Source organism: Pinus tabuliformis, chromosome 7 (genome assembly GCF_031772625.1).
Source record: "Pinus tabuliformis cultivar Carrire ecotype Pingquan chromosome 7, CPIR1, whole genome shotgun sequence".
NCBI lineage: Eukaryota > Viridiplantae > Streptophyta > Pinopsida > Pinales > Pinaceae > Pinus > Pinus tabuliformis.
Window position 1 is genome coordinate 690,464,147 of NC_142293.1, and position 19,147 is coordinate 690,483,293.

Here is a 19,147-nt window from a genome sequence, read left to right on the forward strand (position 1 = left end):
TGAATCAAGTCTCTTCACCGCAGCTTCACAATCATCAAATGCTCACACGCAGCTCTATGAGAGAGATGTGGAGGAAAGAGAGGTGGGGGTTCTTATATAAGTTCTATTTAGAGTTTGGGAGGGAGGGAGGTCTTTTTTCAAATTTTTATGCCATTTTCTGCCCCCCAGAGATGCGCTAATGCCACGCAATTCACAGACCAGTTCACAGCCTAGTTACCAGAAACGGGACGATGTCCGCCGTTTCTGGCAGAAACCTTATGGGAAACCTAGCCATGCTAGAAACGCCGTCTGCAACGGCCGTTTTCGTTTTCACTGGCAAGAGACAGTTTCCCGCGAAACGAAACAGTTTGCCGCGAAACGAAACAGTTTCTTCTCGCCCTTTCCCGATAGACTTGCAGTTAAATTTATTTTTTCGAACTCGGTTTAAATTTAATTTTTTCAAATTAATTGAGTGGACAGTTAATTGAGTTTCATCCTCTTTAATTTGAACTCATTAAGGAGAAGAGAAGCCATAACGTTGTAGCTTGTCGCTTGCCTGGAAGGCACAACATAGTTCATGTGTGTTCCACAAATATGGAACAACCAGATGTACATGATGACTGAGATAGTTAAGCTAACGAATAAATCAAACCCTTACATTTAGCAACTTTGCTGACTTCAATACCTCTTCCCAACTTTATGAGATTCGTTTCTTTAACATTTAGATTCTGAAAGAAGATTGTTTGAACATGGTGATTCAAAAATAGTTAACATCATTAAAAAAACATGGATATTGTCATGGAAGCTGGAAGCTGAGCCAATTTGGATCACCAAGCACAAAGATTGCAGCGTTAGTCAATGCCTGAATACCTTGTCAAAAGAAACCGATGGTCTATGCAATTGTAACCAAGGGAAAGCACTAGTACTATCATGACAATCTGGAACAACACTTTCGAATAAATATACAGTTAAATACTCCTTGTTGTAAGTTTGGCTCTATAACGGTGGTAAATCAGTAAGCCAGTTGTTGCATATTCTGAAGGTCTTTATTTATTTCAGAATTATCATGTGACCGCAAAACCAATCTCCCGTTCCCAGAGAAGTACTTTTAAAGTTTACAAAGTTTTCATTGCTTGCAAACTAAATTCATGCATGCAACATGCAAATGGTCAATCATAGTTGTTGCTAATTCTGATGATGGCTAAATTTTTGGATCTACAAAATTATCGCTTTTTTCTTAAAACTGAATTAGTACTTACAATTGTTTTTTTACAATTTCATGAGCAGAAACATTGCAGGTTTATGATTAATACTTTGTTTATATTGTTCACCTTTAATATAGTGTTTTTCTCTCTCCTCTTTCTCTCTCCTCGTTTCTTATATGCGAAACTTCCAAACTTCGTTTCTCGTACCGTTCTCGTTTCCCGTTCCATTTCCTGTTTCTCGTTTCTGGTAACATAGGTTCACAGCTGTACCAGTCCCAAACCTGCTGATTTGGCATTGACAACGTCTTCCGGTCCAGTCCAGAGACAAGTTCAACGGCTGGCTGGTATGGACAGTTACAGAATGGGCAGTCCTGATAACACTAAAATATATATACATATTCACTTTTGACTTTAAACAGAAGTGCGAATTCGTTGTTTCTTTTATGTAGATGTCAATAATTGACAATTGATTATTTGTCATTGAGCTTGGAGTTCAAAATTAGAAAAGTGTATTTGGGACTATTTGTCATTGATCTTGGAGTTAAAAGTTAGAAAAGTATATTTAGCACTATTATTACAACGAGTCCAAGCTATTTTACCAGAAACAAGATATTTGGCTTTCTCCATACAATACTTTTGAGAAGAGTGGCTAGAGAGAATAATAATCGTGATTGGTGGATGTGACAAGATGTGTACCACTGGGATTATAACAATGGAGCATTCATGGAGTGGCATGATAAGATGGTGGAAGTGACCCAGCCGAGAGTCACACCTAGGATTATCAACTAGTATAACAAATGGTTGAATTTTGAGGTGACCAAGAACAATAGATACCTCTGCTTTGTGCCTCTAACATACTGTCCCGCTTTAATCAATGCTTTCCATCCAAATGGAATTTTGGATATCAGAACAGTATACCTTCACAGAACACTCACAGAAACAAAGAATTACTAAGCCCTACGCTACCAAGATAAGGCTAGTGATATGCATCCGGATGTTGGGCAGAAGCATAAATTTCCCACTCATTGCACTTGGTATCACCAATAATCCCTACAAGAACATTTTCCATCCTTGAAATGATGGAACCGGGTGGCATCCCGCAAATAAAAATCTCTTACAACAATCTTGGAGATGAACTTTATAGCCAAGTGGCATTCACCGCACATTCTAAGATTCTTGATGATCCGAATAGATGTCTTAGGAGGAGTGTTGATAAGCCCGAACGCAATGGCTAGCTTTTCACTATGATGGCAAACCATATCTTCTTTCTGCTCCTCTTCCACATCATGCAGGGCAAGGCTTCTGTTAGGTACATATCCTGCTTCCTTGATCTGCCCATATAATCTATCCAATTCTGCATAGATTTCCTGTGTCTGTGGGTGTGCTCGGTCACCTACAAGGAAAGTATAAACAACACCATTCAGCTCAATCCAGCTGCATCCAGGTGTCTTTCTTACTTTCCTATTAATCATCAATTTTCGGACCTTTTCTACATCGGCCCACCTGCCTGCTGCTGCATAAATATTCGACAGTAGCACATAATGTGCAGCATTATTTGAATGTGTCTCAAGAAGATTGTCAGCCACAAGTTCTCCTAACTCTATATTGGAATGGTTTCTGCAGGCACCAAGCAAGGATCCCCAGACAGCATCATTTGGTTTTATTGGCATTTTGTTTACAAAATGGTATGCCTCATGAAGATGGCCAGCACGACCGAGAAGGTCAACCATGCAGCAATAATGGTCTATTGTAGGCATAATGTGATAATTTCTAGCAATAGAATCAAAGTATTTCCAGCCATCATCCACTAGGCCTGCATGGCCGCATGCAGATAAAATGCCAATGAAGGTGGTCTCATTTGGATTTATATGGGATTGCTGCATTTGTTCAAAGAGTTGGAGGGCTTCCTTGCCACACCCGTGTGTAGCATATGCTACAAGCATAGCAGTCCACGAGATGACATCTCGTTGAGGCATCTTGATAAACACTCTGTACGCATCCTCCAAGCTCCCGCATTTGGCATACATGTCAATAAGGGCGTTACTCACAAATGTATCAAACTGAACTCCACTTCTAATTATATCTTCATGGACTTTCTTGCCATGTTCTAGAGCTGCCAAGTTAGCACATGCTGGAAGAACACTGGTGAACGTGACACAGTTTGGCCCCACACCTGTCACTTGCATTTGTTGAAAGAACTTCAGAGTGCCGCTGAAATTCCCACTCTGTGTACATCCTGAAATTATAGCATTCCATGAAACTACATCTCGTTCAGGCATGTTTTGAAAAAGTTCCAGAGCCTTATCAATATACCCAGTTTGTGCGTATCCTGCAATCATTGCATTCCATGATATCACATTCCGTTCAGGCATTGTCTGAAAAAACTTCAGGGCTTCATCAACATGTCCATCCTGTGCATATCCCGCAACCATAGTAGTCCATGACACTACATTCCTTTGAGGCAGTCTGTCAAAAACTTTAAGTGCATCCTCTATGCTCGAACATTTGGCATACATGTCCATAAGGGCGTTCCCCACAAAGATGTCATACTGAAACCTACCTCTAATTATAATTTCATGAATCTCTTTACCAACTCCCAGAGCTGCCAAGCCAGCGCAAGCTGGGAGAATGCATGCAAATGTCACTGAGCTGGGTTGCACAGTAGTCTCTTGCATTCGTCGAAAAAGATTCAAAGCATCCTGAAAATTCCCATTCTGTACATATCCAGCTATCATTGTATTCCATGAGACTGTGTCTTGTTTAGGTGCTTCCTGAAAGAGCTTCAGCGCCTCAGTAACATGCCCATTTTGGGCATACCCTGAAATCATTGTGTTCCATGACACCAAACTTCTTTCAGGCATTTGCTGAAAGAGCTCTGCAGCCTCACAAACAAGCCCATTCTGAGCACATCCTGCAATCATGGTATTCCAGGAGACCGTGTCCCGGTCGGGCATTTCATGAAACAACTTGAGAGCCTCCTTGACGAGCCCGTTCTGAGTATATCCTGAAAGCATCGCATTCGATGAGACAGTGTCATGTTCAGTCATTTTGTCAAACACTTTGCATGCATCCTGCGGACTTCCACATTTGAAATACAGATCCAAAAGGGCACTCCCTATAAATGCATCACACTGAAATCCGCTTCTAATTATGGCTCCATGCGCCTCCTTTCCATATTCCAGAGCTCCCATGTTGGCGCATGAGGGAAGAACGCTAGCGAAAGTGAATTCATCCATTTCGATGCCCATTTGCCGCATTTGGGAAAGCAATGTCAGGGCTTCTTTATCGTAACCATTCTTAGAGTAAGCTGCAATCAGGGCAGTCCATGAAACCACATTTCTTTCAGGCATTTCATCAAACACTTGGCGACCATCTACCAAAATCCGGCATTTAACGTACACTATCAAAAGTTTGGTTTGTAGAAAAGTGTTTGGGTTGAATCCCGTCTGTATGAAGTGGGCATGGATTATTTTTCCCTCTGGGAGGGCTGTTGTGCTGACACATCCCTGCAAGAGAGAAACATAGGTAGCATGATCGGCTGGAATACCAAGGGCGTCCATGTTATGCAATGTTAGGACGGCTTCTCTCAATCGCCCCAGCTTACACAATCTTGTGATATCATCAAAATGGGTTCTGTTAACAGTTCCATGTAGTTGTTTTGGTGGAAGAGGATCGGGATTAGGATCAGTGTCACAGTGTGTGAGGATGAGGTTAGTTGCTGCATGAAGATGGAGCAGAGGTTGGACATATAAGAGCACCCTGCTGCTTTTGTTTCTCCATAATAATAATCCGATGGGCATTGCCGTTGAACAACCTCCACCACCCTTTCCCACACGAGGGAAAGTGGAAGGATATCAACTTCAATGCGCTTCTAATTTACCATCACAGCAAGAGCCGAAACTAAGATGTGTTTTCCTCCGAATTTTCACTTCTAAATTTGATCAAATTCACAACAGAGCTCATTCAATAACCCAATATATCTAGATTATCTAGATGTTTTTGAGAAGCTCATTTAACAACAGAAAGGTCATTCAATAACCCAATATAAAGCTCATTCAATAACCCAATATATCTAGATTATCTAGATGTGTGTATTGGTTCTTGGACCAGCCGGGGTGTATTCTCCCAGCAAGCAGCAAGCGGCCGTGTTCATCTAGCAAGGCGCTGCATGGCTGTCGTCAGCTCGTGTCGCGAGATGTTTGGTTAAGTCCTATAACTAGCTCGCCCGGGAGATATCCTCCTGTCCTATCTCCTAGTTTCCTCTTTGATGTTGTTTAGTCATCCTGTCGGTGATGGCGGCTTTATCCGTCGAGCATGCTTACTCATTTTATTAATTTTTTGAGGCGGAGGTTTTTCAAAATTTCGATGGCGGCCTCTCCTCTTGAAAGAAAGCGTGACCCGTTAGGTGTTGGAAGGGCCTAGAATGACCTCTGAGGTGTTTTTGGATGTATTTTTTCAAATTAAAATAAAATAAAAATAAAAAAATTATGTTTTAAATAAAAAAATAATAAAAAAATAAAAAATGATTTGATAAATGTTTTGATATTGTTTAGAAAATTTTCGGCAAAATCACATAATCAATCTTTTGTCGACGCGTTTCGAATCAACCAGTGTGGTTCATCGTCAGGACAAGTTGAAAAACAACCAGTGTGGTTCATCGTCAGGACAAGTTGAAAAACAGATCCAGCGTCGCCTGTTTAAATAGCTAGAGCAGAGACCCCAACGGTTACCTGGCCAAAGGTTGACTTAAAGAGCAAGGTCAAATTTAATTATATTAGGTAAGAAATAAATAAATAAATAAATATCTAAATATATCAATGATAAATTATAATATACTAATAAATAAATCCAAATTTAATAAATATATATAAATCTATATAAAAAAAATTTTTTATATTACGTGTGAGATAACCAAATAAATATATAAATATATAAATAAAACAATAATAAATTATTTATTTATTAACTAAATATATAACTATATAAATCATAATAAATTATATTTATTTATTTATTAAATCAAAATATAAAACAAAAATAAATCAATTATTTAATTTATATAAATGGTATTATTAGTGAGGTAAATGAATATAAATTCATATATAAATATATAAATTTAGTTATATTAGGGGTGAGATAACAAACTAAATATATAACTAAATTAATAATAAATTATTTATTTAATAAATAAATATATAAAAATAATAATAAATTCTATTTATTTATTTATTTATTTATTAAATAAATAAATAAATATAAAAACATAAATTAATAAATATAATAGGAAAGATAAATTATTTATTTAATTTTATATAAATGGTATTATTAGTAAGGTAAATAAATATAAATTCATATATATAAATTTAGTTATATTAGGTTGAGATAACCAAATAAATATATAAATAAAATAATAATAAATTATTCATTTATTAACTAAATATATAAATATATAAAAATCATATAAAAAAAATAAAAAATTATTTATTTATTTATTAAATAAAAAAGTAAATTATTTATTTATTTTATATAAATGGTATTATTAGTGAGGTAAATAAATATAAATACATATATAAATATAAAAATTAGTTATATTAGGGGTGAGATAACAAAATAAATATATAAATATATAAATAAAATAATAATAAATTATTTATTTATTTATTAAATAAATATATAAATATATAAAAATAATGATAGATTATATTTATTTATTTATTAAATAAATAAATAAATATAAATTAAAAAATATAATAGCAAAGGTAAATAATTTATTTAATTCATATATAAGGGGTTTTTTTTTAGACGAAAGTTAAAGGGAGATTCAATTCTAAGGTTCTAATAGAAATAAATGGAATTTTTGGAAAAAATCTAATTATAACATGCTCAATAGTATCATAACCGGATAATACACTACATAACCCGAAATTAATTCATAACATATTAAGGACTCAAACACTCCAAAGAACTGTGACAAACTTGCCCAAAGAGAAATTAAAGGAGGGGGAAAGACAGAAACCCTAAGACCTAACAAAAAGGGGAAGAGGAGGCTAGGAAGACAAGGCTGGGACCCAGCACCTACTAATCCTCCAGCCATCATCCCTATTAAGATTGTTCGGCCTCTTCTCAATCTCCAGGGCCTCTCTAAATTTGCGATGGTGAAACTGCGCAATTTTGGCAATGACTTGAGCCTCCTCTATACACACATGATGCATAGTCTTTTCCGCATGCTCAGCCAGGGTCGAGGACTTGGTCCTCCCATGCCTTAAGTCAGCCGAATGCTCGCTAATCCGCTGATTGATCGAGCGACCAGTCTCACCAATATAGGGGGTCCCACAGGAACAGGGAATGACATAGACGCCTTTCATGTCCTTAGGGTCAATCGGGTCTTTCACAGACCTGAGGGAACTACGGATCGTATTGAGAGGTCTAAAAGTAGCGGGCACATCATACTTCCTCAGAATCCTCGCAATCCTGTCCGTGGTTCCTTGGATGTAAGGAAGGTTCACACCCATGCTACGATCATTAGGGACCCTTCGGATTGAAGGCTCCTTCTTGGCCCTGAGGAAGGCTTTTTGCCCGAGGTGCCTATTGTAACCATTCTTCTCAAAGACTTCTAGGAGGTGAGCCTTCTCCGTTTCCAGGCTCTCCTCATCCGAAATTCTAACAGCGCGGGTGGCAAGCGTGCTAAGAACCCCTAACTTCTGAGCGGGGAAATGATGCGAAGAAGCATGCAAGTATTGCTCAGTATGCGTCTTCTTTCTATACACCTGATGCGAAAAGGAACCATCCACCTTCTTAGAGATGAGGACATCCAAGAACGGAAGGCAACCATTGTTTTCTTTTTCCATCGTGAATTTAATGGCGGCGGATTGGTTATTAAGGTGACTAAAGAAACGATCCAGCTCGTCAGGACCATGAGACCAGACAACACCAGTGTCATCCACGAATCTTCTCCAAAGCTTTGGTAAGAGACGAGAGGAGGCCAAAGCCTTAGACTCAAAATCCTCCATGAAGAGATTAGCGACGACAGGGGACAAGGGGGAGCCCATGGCAACTCCGCAAGTCTGCTCATAGAATTCTCCCTCGAAGCTGAAAAAGGTAGAGGTAAGGCAAAGCTCAACTAACTTAGCCGTATCAGGGTCAGTTAGCTTATTAATAACCATCATGGCCTCATTGATAGGAATGCAAGTATAGAGAGAGACCACGTCGAAACTTACCAAAATGTCCTCAGGCTCAAGATTAATGTTCTTAAGATCCTCAATAAAAGAAGCTGAGTCTTTGACAAAGGACTCAGTCTGCCCGACCAAGGGTCTCAACTTTGCAGCGAGGAACTTGGCCAGGAGGTAAGTCGGACCACCGATGGTATTGACAATGGGTCTCAGGGGGACCCCATCCTTATGGATTTTAGGAAGACCATAAATCCTCGGAGTGATGGGGTTACCCTCAATAAGTTTCTGGGCTAGAGGAATCGTGGAATTGCACGACTTGATCGCAAGAGCGACTGCCCTAGAAATCTTTTTGAGGGGATTCTTCGAAAGCTTCTTATAACTCCCACTATTACAAAGATGGTCAATCATCTTATTTCTGTAATCTTGTCTATCCATGATAACGGCAGCCCCACCTTTATCAGCTTTTAGGACCACAACGTCACGATTACCGTTCAAGCTCTTCAGAGCCTCAAACTCAGCCTTGCTGATATTACTACGGGGAGGCTTAGCCCTCCTCAGGGTAACGGCACAATCCTGCCTAATCGTGTCTTTAATCTTATCAGGAAGGTTCTTAATACCAAATTCAACATCGCAAATGATGTCTTCAATCGGGATTTTTCTGGGTGCTAAGGCAAAATTAAGACCTTTCCCTAAGAGATTAAAAACCGCCGGCGAAAAGGAAAAACTCGACAGATTCACCACCTTATTGCCCTTCGAGTTACCCACCGACAAGCCCTTACTATTAGACCGGCTATCAATCCTATCCAACCCTCTATTACCACGACTACTATTCTTATTAAATACTTTCATAAAATCGCACTTAGGAATATCGACTTCCTCATTGCTACTTTTATAAATTATCGCTTTTTTATTAAGCTCACAATTGTTTTTAATATGCCCATTATTCTCGCTATTTAAATTACTTTTAAATATTATCTCTTTATTATGATACTCACATTTGTTTAAAATATGCTCATCCTTCACGTTATTTATATGTACATTCTTTTCGTTATTTAAATTACCTTTAAATATTATCGCTTTATTATGATACCTATAATTATTTATACTATGCTCATTATTTAAATCAACCTTAGCATTAACGCTCTCGCCTAAATCAGGGTCTATATTACTACAAGAGAAACTTACGGTCACATTATCCACCGCATCGTTTTGCTGGAAAGACGCACCAGGCAATACCGACTCCAACTTGTATACGCCCGGATCACTCCGCACAATGGAACGGCCTGCTCCTTCCTCGCAAATCTCAATACCCACCGCATCGATCTGCTGCAAAGACGCACCAGGTAATGCCGTCTCCAGCTCATAGAAGGCCGGATCACTCCGAGCATAAATTATATCTATATATATATTGTTTAAAAAAATAATGTATATATCATAAAAAAAAATTAACTTTTATAGTTAACACGTTTATTTAGTCATATATATTTCATTTAACATTTAAAAATACATTTTAAATAATGAATAATAAAACATTGTATTTTAAGCTTAAAAAACAATTATACCTAAAAAAATTTTGATACCGTTAAATCTATTTTATATTAATAATTAATAATACACAATACACATTTAAACCATATCTTTAGATAATAAACCGATAAGCATCATTTTATAACACTGCTTATCAAATTCCATTTGTTCACGTACCCTGGCCCAAGCTATGTATTTTAGCTAATAAGGTACAGTTGGGCCACTCTTCAGGCGGTAGGTAGATAAGCATTCTTCTATGGCACTTCATTGGATTTTTATCTTTTCATTTATAAGTTTGACTTCCGTCATAGTTTTGGTCTAGATTTTGTTAGTTATTTGCGACCTCTGAATTGTCTTTTCTCTTTTAATAAATCCAGAGGCATCCTACCATGAGTGCGTGCAAAGAAACTATTTAATAGTATTTAGTCTTTAACCTAAGATCTTTGATGTGGGGTACTTTTACTAATAGTTGTTCCCCATGTTAGTGACCAAATTTTTTAACGTGGATTATTTTTGCTAATAAATTTTTATCATGTTTCGTGATTAAATTCTTGCACATATTTCTTTCTCTCTTTCTTTTTAATTAGTTTATGAGTTGGTTTTATTAAGTTTGGTATTTGTTTGTTTTATATATATAGTTTTTGTCTTCTTAATAAGAAGCTTTGTTTTATTTTAAGAGTTGATTTTATTAAATTTAGTAATATATAGTTGTTTTCTTCTTAATAAAGAGATTTTAGCAATTTTCTACCCGGAGATTAGAAGATATTCTTGTATTTAAGAAAAATGAGGGTTTATGTTAAAATAATTTTTTACTGGGTGAGGGATTGAGTTTGGCGGGGGAAAGGGGATTGGTTTTCGGTTCTTAGGGATAAAGTTAGGATTGCATTCCCTGAAACTAAGAGTGTATTTTTGTGGCCTGTGTGCTTTCTAATTCCTATGGAATTAGTCTGTAGTAGAGCCTTGTAATTCAAATATGATTCAGATAGGATTTTTCCTATGTATAATGGATGATTTCTATTTGAATGAATTTATTTTTTGACTAAATTTAAAAAGTGTTTGTTTTAGTTCTATGAATGCCTTGTAGCAGAGGTGATCAACACAGCTCTATGGATGACTTGCAACAAAGGTGACCAACAAAGTTCTATGAACATCCTATAGCAAAGGAAATCAATAGAGGTGACTACATGTTGTAGCTACTACAACCACCCTCCAAAATTTTGCCCATGCTTAGATTTTGGAGCCTTCCTTCTATCCACAAGACCTCATCATTCACTGCCATCAAGTATTCATGCTATCTGAAAGACTTATATTTCATGCAGTGCTTGTGATGCCTTGTTTTGATCCCGACTAGAACCTTTTTCAAACACAAGCCATTTATTACCTTAACTTTGTAGCTTTATCAATCTTCCCTTCAGAAATGGTGTAATCTTGGAAGGCAAGTCAGCCTTAAGGATATGAATTGCGCAATACAGAGAGGCGAGCTAGCCTTGAGCTCAGAAATCGCTCAATCCTAGAGGGCAACCTGACCTTGAGCTCAAAAATTGCACAAAGTTATCCTTCCCCTAAAAAACTGCACAATTCACTGAGGCAAGGAATTGCCCAACCCCTTAAACCTAGGAATTGAACAATCTCTTTTCCCAGTGTCAAAAAGAAGTTTCCCGAAAAAGAAGAAGTGGCATGCCTAAAAAATAGGAGTTGCCCAATTGATGTCTGGTTCAATCCACTAATCTGTTAATTGTGACGTTTAGACAAGTGGTGTGTTTTCCTTTATTTTAGGCATGTGCGTCAGAGACCCTAACCAACCTAGATCTATATAATAAATACCCCTAGAGCTCATTTTCACATTCGATCTTGGAGCTCTAGATGTCCCAAGGAGATCAAGAAACATTCGGTTGAGTTTGCAGCACTTTTCTGAGTGAGTTTTGTTTTTCTCGCTTTTCCTATTACTTTTTGTTGTTTTGCTTCTGTGAGTGTTATTTCTCTCATTTCTCTTCATAGTTATTGTTTGTTTACCTTATATTAGCTTGTACAAGTGTTGGTTCGGTCTGTCATTCGCTTTTTACAAGTGTCACATCATTTTCTTGTTTTTACCTATTAGTGGTCGTCGTTTCAGCAACTCCTTATGCACGTTGTTTTTCCTTTTGCATGTTGATCTTCTGCACTTGATTTTCACTTATCTATATTTCCCTTAGTCAATTCTACACTCTTACTTGCACCATCACTCAGATCTACCACTTTTCCATCCACTTCTAGGGAAAATCTACCCTTTGCTTGGCCAACAGTTGCCAACTGGGCATTGCGCAACTCCAAGGCTCAAGCCTCATGCTTGGCCTCTGAGACTATGCAATGCACAGTCCTTGGCTTGCCAAACTACACATTACATAGTTTCAAGGCTCTAGCCTCATCCTTGGACACCGAGGTTGTGCAATGCATAGTCTCTCCCTCAGTCTGTCGAGGCTGATACTATGCATTGTACAGTCTCAAGCCTCAATCCTCTCCCTTAACTATTGAGATTGCACAATGTGCAGTTCATGAGGCCAGTCTCTTTACTCAGTCCAGGAATTGCATAATTTGCCCTCTCAGTCTTGTGGTTCTTGCCTTGATCTTGTTGTGTGAGTCATTTTGCTTGAGCTAGTTTATGTTTTCCATGTGTGAATTTTTCTCCTAAAGGTACTGCACTTTTTGAGCACTTCTCTCAACCAATAAATGTCACTATGGCTCCTAAGAGATCTATCTCAAAGACACTACAAAGAGCAGCATCGAGGAGGCAGTTGAGAGTACTCTAGTGAATTTTCTAGTTTTCTCAGACACAGTTTTTTATAGAAAAAGAGTCAGACATTACATGGCAGAAGGTGAATGAGGTATTCTCACCAAAAAGCTTCAAAGTACATCTTGAAGACCGGAAAGTTTACATCAATGTCCATAGGTTAGGATTACACAAGATTGCATGCAAATGCCTGGTTATTCCATGTGCAGACATTGTCAGCTGGACATTGTCCCATGCGATTACAAGGCCATGGCTCTCAACAGTGCTAGTGGACAAAGGCTTGCATCTTTTATGGCACAAGATTTTCAGAGTATGTATCATTTGTTGCTTCCAGAATATTACATGGATTCCCACTTCTACATAGTCACCAGCTACCTGAGCACAAAGGATATCATCAAATTTGGGTGAAAGAGGCTTTCAAATTCTGTCAAACACCCAACAACACTTACAATACCAAATCTCCCAAGAAGGCTTATCATTACTTAATAATCTTATGTTGTCAAATCTATGGCCAACCAAGACCATCTTTTGAATTTTGTGGTACTTTTCTTGTTAAATGTGGCCATATATGCTTTTAACTTTCTTTTCAACTAGATCAACCTCCAGGCTTCATTCCAAGCCATGACCTAAGGTGTGAGCAAGGGGAAGGGGAAAGTTGACCCTATGTGGACCCAGTGGAGGAATGTCTACCCATGTGGGAGAAATGATGAATGGGGTTAAAATGAATGGAAAGAGGGTAATATAAGCAGATAAGGGAGGTGGGACCATGCAACCAAAATTGAGGTTTCCATGAAATATCATCCCTGTAATGAAATGGTCAATAAAAGAGATCCCATAGCACTAGAATCCAAGTTTAATTCCTAAAAGGGGTATAGGGGACAAAGCGCAAACCTAACCCATTATTTCCACTGAATCCTCCCATTAATCCATGCCTATAAGTGTCCATGATAAGCAAACTATAATACTTAATTTCCAAATGACAAGGCATACCTTTAAATTCCGAAGGCCCACCTTCAAACATACGCTCATGGCAGATGGGTGAGGGACAACATGGCTGGCTCGGGTGGGAGAGAAAATGGTACAATGAGCTAGACGGTGGCTGCAAGGGGATGCTGGCTGCCGACTGAGGACCATCTTGGAGAATTTTTTTCTCTTGAGGAGATTACCCACCAAATGGTGTGTAACAAGTCCAACGCATGTCAGGAAAAAAGTTCTGAGAGCAGGTTGCATCTAGCAAGTAGGAAATTAGGTAGAACTTGGCCATAGATTTCTCCCTCCTATACATTATAAACGCAAGTATGAGCTTCCCTCTTATTAGCTACCCTTGTACCCCAACATGTGACCCGCGGCTACCCCCTCTCATTCCCTACTTCACTCACCTACCTGTCACATGCCACCACCTTTTGAAGGATGTACTTTGACTATATTAACGCCTTTAGAAGTAGAAACCACCTAATAGGGTACTTGGTTAACCCCATTTGGAGTTTAGGAAAACCCATTATTGAAGAGCAGGCAATTATGAAGTTCCCACATGTGGTCCATGATTAGGTAAGCTCATTTACTTGATTTCTCTAATGACTTGTTGTACTAGAAGGCTATGGGACGCATTGGATATTATGCAGGATTGCAAATGGTTTCTATTTGGGTTTGGTCTCTCTACACAGGGTGGTTCTAACCCTCCATAGGGCTACATTGGTACATGTAGGGTGAGCATTGAGATCCATGGGCCTCCACAACAACATATTGCACTCCATTGATCCCCATAGCCATTCAAAGATTACCCGTGGTTCACTTATTGGACAAGGAGGATGCACCTGATCCAACATGCACAGATGGCCCCAGATCTACACCATAAACTTGGCAGATGATCCAAGACTTGTACAATGATGTGGCATCACCTACACCATCATCCTAGCCCTTGCAAATGATCTACAACATCTTTGATTTGTTTGGAGACCCATGAGGATGCCTGTGTGCCCCCACATGTTATTTGGAGCACCACAGGTTATTACAATACGCCAAGCCCTTTTTTATTGCTTTTGAGGGTCATATTATTCATTGTGGCACCTAGGGACCTCATTATGCCTCTTAGAGGGCCCTACGACATGCATAGATTATTATTGGACCTCTTGAGAGGCTTACATTTTCATTTATGAGCTAGTTTGGTGGGCTTTTCACCAAAAGTTGTATTATTAGCACATTATTTTATTTTTGGGGCTTATGTAGGCCAAGGAGGCTAATTCAAACTCCGAAGTTGTGTATAAATAGGAGTGATATGAGTTCATTTCTCATCATCACTTTGGTTTGGATCACTTATCTCTCTTGAGATTTTCACACTTTTTCTTTAAAGGATGAATTGTAGATTTATGGATGAGTTTTCATGTATGTAATTGGTCTATCTTCTCTTGGAGCTTCCTTATTGTCAATTGTGAATGGATATATATACTCTATTACATGTAAGTATGCACTTTTTGATGTTATTCTTGTTTAGTTTTGTCATATATGTTGGACTGGGATTTTCATTGTTCTAGGGAATAATTGTTGCATGCGTTTACTGCTTAATATTGTAAAATTTGTCTCTATTATAGCATTTCCTTGAATTCCTGGGTCATGTAATAGGAGAGAAATGTCCTAGGGGGGGAATTTGACCTTGACAAGCCATTTATCTTACACATTGAAGTATAAAAGTTGTAGGGTTGCTTCATCTTGACCTGGAAGGAAAACGAAGTGATGTTGAGGCCTCCTTTAGTGGGAAGCAATAAATCCTACTCTTACTCAACATAAAATCCATTCTAAAAAAGATTAAGTCACTAATATACCAAGGGTGGTCACTAAAATCCACATTTTTTCACATCCTTTCGGGACTAGCCATATTGGGGTGACTAGGGCATCAATTTCCCAAAAAACTAGCCATAAAATAAATTCAATCTCCTAGGGTCTCTTGCGCTGGCCTTTCCTCTAGCCCTCCTCCAATTTTGAAGCCATTCCGACAATGGAATTGGAAGAAAAGTCAAGTCCTAGCTTCGGTCAAAAACTTCCTTGCCATCCCCAAAGCTAGTACCTCATAGGGTCAAGACAACATCTTCTAGTGAAATTATTTTCTCGATCCTTTCCCCCACCTTGTCTAGGGTAAGAATATCATTGGTTGCTTCATACCTCCTCATATCCTAGAGTGGGTCCACTTGGTCCCACTCAAAAAGACCATTCTCCAAGAACCATCCAAGATACCAATTCTAACAAGGATTTTAGGGATTAGGGAACTCATTCACAAGCCTATTCTTATAAAACTAACCCTCCAAATCTTCTTCCTTTCCCTATAAATACATAGTACCTTTCTTAGAAAGCAAGCTCCGTCCTTCAAACTTTTCTGGGAAAGGTTTTGGGTCACTCATATCCATTGACTTATCATTCATTAGTGACTACACACACATTGGGTCTCCTCCCATCGGTGAAATTCCGTAAATAGAAGGGAGCCTTAGCTAAGGTGACAATGGGCTAAGTCTCAATTTTTTTCCCTTGGCCTAGCACTTTCCCTTTAGGGATCCCCCTTAGGTCCCCTGCTAGTTTGAGCGGTAACATTTTGGCACCGTTGTCGGAGACATGTAACGTGTTTTTTGTTCCCCACATGACATATTGACATATCATTATTGGCGACTCCATTGGAAGAATGAAGCCTTAATTCTTCATTGAACTTCAAAGTCAATGCTTGTAGGGTGAAGCAAACATTTGTTAAGGAAATTTCATTAACCCTAGCAACTCACATGTCATTAAGGACCCAACAACATGTTGACCACATATTTTCTTGCCATAGATATGACAAGGACCCTAGGATACCCTTCATTGAAATCCATGAAGAATATGCTAATTTTCGATGGGGATCCACATTCTGCAACCAACCACATGGTAAGGTTCATAAGGTACCTTTCAAAGCAAAATATAACTCAACCTTGTGACCAAATGGAATTGTTTGTCCTATCCATTTCCCAAAGTATTGATTGGCTCAAATCATGTAAACCTAAAAGCATTCCTTCTCTTGCAATGTTGACTACACAGTTCTTTTTGCATGAAGGGTTGAGTTTCCAATCTCATGAAGAAATATCTCAAATGTTAGATGTGGCCCTTTGAGAGGAGGAAGTCATTGAATAAGGTTTTATGTTTGAATAAGGACCTCTTATTGATGTGTACTTTTATAATAATTGTTACACTAAAATTTGTCACCATGACTATTTGCAGTCAGTATGGCTCCATCAATAACCATACTGTCCTCCTTGGCAAGTCTTATACCTCTGCTCCTCATGTCAAACTCCAAAAAAGAGAGAAAGACTCTCTAAAATTGAAAAACACCGAGTTTCTCCTATACTGGACTCGTTAAAATTTCACAGTAAATGACATGTTCAATTACAAATAGGAACGAACCACTCCTTCTTAGGGTTCGAATCTAAACTAAGTTGGACTCATCCAAAGGATGAGCTTATAATCAAGAAAATGTTATCCTCCTCAAGCTTGTAAAAAATAAAGAGGTACTTGCCAGAAATGGTGGGGGAAAAGAGAGGAAAATGAGCCTATTTGTTATACTCTGTCTCGGAAAAACCTTATCACCACTCTTGAACACAACACTTTTATTCACCTGGGTTGGGAAATCCTTTGCCTAATAGTTGATCAAACCACATTGAAAGTCTTCAGCCGGTTTCTGGGTATTAACTTTGGGTCAATTATCACCAAGCCATCTGTTGTGTCGTTATGTGTTCAAGAGGTCACTGCCAATAAGCCATTCATCTACAAAATATCTGTCATCCATCTTGACCATCCCTGAGTTAGTCCTTGCAACTAAATTTCTTCAACTTGATCTATGATTTCGTGTTGTGGGCTTGCCTATGACGGATCACTTTCTATCAACATCAGCACATTATCTAGAAAGATGATCTAGGAATCATCAGTACCTTGAAATCTGCATGCCTCAATGGCAGATTTCTCGCCTTTGACGACAGTTTACATCATTGACTTTCGATCGAAGGATTCCATGACATGTTCGACATCAACACATCTACTCACATCTCATGGATTGTACTGGGTACTTTGAGAACCATTAACATCACTGGTGGTCTCTCTCACACTTTTTAACAGTTTACATCATTGACTGGTAATCAAGTGGTTTCTACCATGTTCGACATCAACTCATTTATTCGCATGGATAAAATCGTACTATTTCGGGAAGCAGAAATGAAGACCCTGGATCTAGTTTCCACCATCTAGGCTGCGAGGAGTTTTGTATTCATTATACATTAGACTAATTATAAACAGATGGCTATGTCCATACTGTGTCTACATGTGTCTATGATTATGATGTATTGCGAAATCATTCCTATGTCAGAGCAGTAGTTAGTTAGTTAGTTAAGTTTTTGATCTGAGTATGGGAATGCCTACCTCAGCGATGATATGATCTCATATATGTATTTTGTGTTGAATATTTGCAGGTTCCGACTAGGCTCTCCACAAGATAATCCTCGAAATGATAAAGTGCTTCACCCTTCCTAGATGATACAAAACCCTAATCTACTACAGACCTCGCACTTTAGGGGGCAATCTGTTACACTAAAATTTGTCACCATGACTCATTGCAGTCAGTATGGCTCCATCAATAACCATACTCTCCTCCTTGGCAAGTCTTATACCTCTGCTCCTCATGTCAAACTCCAAAAAAGAGATAAAGCCTTTAAAAAATCAATATAACTCTGGTTCCGCACTTTCTCTTACTCTTACCTGTGGGCCCGCACCTCAAGTACATAATACCTGCGTACTTGTACGCTCTGTCTGTAAAGGGGTGGGTGCGTACCCCTGTAAAAGTCAAAAGGCACAAGTTTTACTTCAAAAAACTTACTTGCGGTCGATTCTAGAGCATTCTAGAAGATGGTTTGACGTGGATTGAGCGCCTCCAGATGGTTCATGCATCCCAATGAAAGAGGAACTTATCCCATGAAGAGGGGAGCTATCCCTTTGAAAGAGGAGCTTATCCCATTGATGGTGGACCTGTTTAACTTCCTCCAAAGCATTATAAATACAGGCATTGGGCCAGAGGCAAGGGAGGTTGAAAGCTGAACATTCCTAAGGGTAAATGCTGCTGAAATTAGGACTCCCTTATCGAGCTTGAGAGGAGAGATTCCAATCCTTTCTTAGCTTCATTTGGAAGTGGGTGAGCTGATCAAAGTAGAGGAGAACTCTTACTGGACCCTGGGAGGGACCTGCACAACACCAAGGCACTGGTTGTAAGGTTTCTTTTGTTTCCAATTAATACAATTAAGTTCCTTTTTCTCAACAAGTTGTTATATATAATTTGTTTCATAAACTCCTTGGCCTTTATGATGAATATGTTTTATTATATGAGTTATTCAGGTGCTATGTAATCGTTTTCTTGTTAGTGAATGCAGGCTTCAAGGAGAAGGAGCTCATCTGGATCGAAGAGGCTTGGCTACTACAAACAACGTTGGACTAGAGGTAAGCCT

The 19,147-nt window shown here is 38.6% G+C and overlaps 1 pseudogene; it reads right to left on the minus strand.

Moving 5' to 3' along the window:
• Window positions 1-1,970: 1,970 nt before the first annotated feature.
• LOC149249370 (putative pentatricopeptide repeat-containing protein At3g13770, mitochondrial pseudogene) lies at window positions 1,971-5,427 on the minus strand (annotated as a pseudogene).
• Window positions 5,428-19,147: the final 13,720 nt, after the last annotated feature.